Source organism: Zingiber officinale, chromosome 9B, assembly GCF_018446385.1.
Source record: "Zingiber officinale cultivar Zhangliang chromosome 9B, Zo_v1.1, whole genome shotgun sequence".
NCBI lineage: Eukaryota > Viridiplantae > Streptophyta > Magnoliopsida > Zingiberales > Zingiberaceae > Zingiber > Zingiber officinale.
The window spans coordinates 66,590,629-66,593,869 of NC_056003.1; the positions used below are offsets into that span (position 1 = coordinate 66,590,629).

At 42.0% G+C, this 3,241-nt stretch overlaps 1 long non-coding RNA gene across 1 annotated transcript; it reads right to left on the minus strand.

The window, feature by feature from the left end:
* Window positions 1-632: 632 nt before the first annotated feature.
* On the minus strand, window positions 633-2,802 carry LOC122024712. Its single transcript, XR_006123499.1, has 3 exons — window positions 2,683-2,802; window positions 2,254-2,595; window positions 633-649 (listed from the first exon to the last, which is right to left on the minus strand). It is a non-coding gene; the product is annotated as an uncharacterized LOC122024712 (long non-coding RNA).
* Window positions 2,803-3,241: the final 439 nt, after the last annotated feature.

Consider the following 3,241-nt stretch of genomic DNA (forward strand, 5'->3'; position numbering starts at 1 on the left):
TTGTGTTAAATAATACTTAATTGAAGAGGTGGTTAAGTTGATAGCATAGATGTTGTCTTTTCTAAAACCTTTTAGACTTATAGTAGGGTTATCTAGATGTTTGATTAAACACTCTGTGGATAGAAATTTAACTTTATACCTAGTATCACACAATTGACTTATACTCAGGAGATTGTATTTAAAATTCTCGACAAGTAGAACATTTGTAATTATTGTCACGCCCCCAGGTAGTCCCTGTCCGAAGGAAATTTCGGCAGCATCTCCCCTGTACGGCGGACAATATGAAGCTCAGTATACATATATCTCCATACCTCGGCCACACACGGCCGGAATAATACAATACAAAAGAACAAGCCACGCAGTTTATATCAACATTCCACATAATTCAACATATAATCGATCACGCAGTTTAATAAGGGAAGACGATATAAAATCTCGAAAATATATGTACACATCCTACTCCACTACATCGAAGAAAACCAAATCCACGAAGTAATGAAAATATCTGCAGCGGAAAACAATAGTAGTAAACCCGAATGTTCAATGTCCACAATACAAGTATTTAAGATGCAAAAGCAGAACAAATCCGACAAAGAAAATCCTCGCGACAAAGGGGCTAGCGACTGGAATCTCTCCTGACGGCCTCAACCTGAAAAAAAAATAGTAACAACGGGGTGAGTTCAAAGAACTCAGCTGGTAAACCAATAGACATGTACAGCAATATATATCCACCAGTAAAAACCTAAGGTACAGTCTCCTAAATCATAGGATCAGTAGTACAGTTCTCTAACCATACAATCTATATAGTACAGTCTCCTAAGTATAACAGGTATGCAAGACTAAATAAACTGCAGTAACCAACAATAAGCAGGCAATACAATCTACTGCAAGAATATAAGAAGTGCATAACTGAAATAAACTGTACTCACCTGCGAGGCTTGTGCAACTGACTGTGAACATACACAGATAAAAATAGTCAGAGCAAAAGCATATAACCTGTATGCATGTCAATCATATGCAATCATAAATAATGCAATCTGTGCATATGATGCAAATGACATGTCCTGGTCACCCCTACTGCCATGCTCAGCCGTCTCACACGCAATGGTGAGACCGAGTGGGTAGGGCTGTGACAACCGTGCACTCTGCCGTCACTACCCCTGATGAGTGACCGAGTGGACGGGATGCTGTCGGAGTACACCTATCCTCCTGCCTCAAACATAGTGAGGGAGCGTAACGCTCTCATCTCCCGGTACGCAATGACGGGGAGGGACCCCGGTGTGCTACCACGCTCCTGTCACGCTACCCATGAGCGCCCTAGCGGAGCACTACCGGGCAATCTACCCTACACACCCTGAGTGCTGTGCCACTACCCATGCAGTGAACACGTTGTGTGCGGGTCCATGTAGCCGGCCGACGAGCTCAACAATAATGGAGTCGTCAATCGCCCAGCATGCAATCATGCAATATGGTGCATGCGGCTACAGTATGTCATACCTGAACATAGCCTCCTCCGTATATGTGTGTGCCCAAAAGGTAAACGCATATATATAACCATGATATAAACAGCATAAATCCAAAGACATCACATATAACAATGATGTAAGTATCATGAATCCAAGAGCATGTATCACACATGTAAAGCAACTAATCCAGTAGCGTAGAGCACTATAGATATGCATCTCTATGAACATATATACACATGGCAAGAGATAGAATATCCAATCCTGAAGTAAAGCATCTAGCAGATGAAGCATGTGATAAGTATCAACTAGCTAAGACCAGGGAAGAAATAATCTACTATCTACCACTAGTAAATATATATAAGCTACACATATCATAAGACATTATCAAAAGATAAGTCAGAGGGTACCCGCCTCAAATAGAAGGTACAATCCCAAATCCGAAGTCAACGTCGAGACGCCTGTCTCGAATCAAAGTCCTGCGTCAAACAACATATATATATTTTATTTAGCTAAATCCCAAGAATAGCCAAATAAAATCCCTAAAATCAAATTAGGGCAAAACCCTAATCAGCATAACCACAACTTACCAATTTAAATCTAATGGTCGATTAGGTTAGTTACCTAATCCCTAATCACCAATTAGATTATAAATCCAACGGTTGACTAAGGTTAATTACCCTAACCCTAATCCGTTCCATTAGATTAACTCTAAGCAAATAAATCTAATCACGATATTCCAATCAACACAAAATCTACAACTAACATGGATAAAAATCCCTACACATACATTAATTCCCAAGCTCTACTCTTGATCTGAAGCCAAAGAGATGCTGCTGGAACCAAAACAATCCCACAGCAATAGAACTTCGGATCCACAGAACCTCACAACCCTCATCCATTGATCCACAGTAGTCCGATGCTTCCTTTAATCAAGAACACCTCCACAGAACAGCAGCATGTTGAATTCCAGTACTCTCAATTGATCGGATCAAGATTGAAATCAAACAGGAAGACTACTGATCAAGCATCAACACATGTAATCTCTGCCCTACAGCCCAAGCACAACTCACTAATCCCCTCCGATCCGTGACCTAATTCAGCCGCCAAGAAGAGAAGGTGCGTCGGTGACCTAGGGCAAAGGTAAGAGAGGAAAGAAGAAAGGATTGGCGACAGTGTGAGTCGGAGAGAACCGAAAGAAATAGGATCGATTACTTACCACCGGAGCCCTAACTGCCTCCTCCACGCCGGCGATCGAGTGGATCTGGCTCGATCTAATGGCGTCGGCTATCGGCTAGAGGAGACGCGACGCCGTGTCTCCGACCCAGAGAGGAAGGTCCGGCGACGAGGCCTCAGTCGACGTCGACGATTGCCGGAAGTCCACTGGGTTCGGTTCGTCCGCGAGAGAGAACAGAGGAAGGGGAGAAGAAAAGATCGGGGAAAGAGGAGAGCTCGGGTAGTCGACGTTTTGGGAGAGAAAAGAAAAAGGAATTATAATTAAAACAATTCCTCACTTAAATGGGTATCCCAAATAGGTCTTATCTGTACCCGGAATTAATCCCCTCAAAACATGTCGTACGAGCTCCGAAAAATTCCCAGAAAATTTCTAAAAATTCTGGAAAAATTCTATAAGGCTATTTCTGAAATAACCCTATTAATTAAATTTTCCGAGATCTCACATCCTCCCCTACTAATAAAAATTTGGTCCCCAAATTTCGCTATAACCAACAGCAAACACTAGAGATATAAAACAGTATAAATGCTAAAAAGAACCCTAA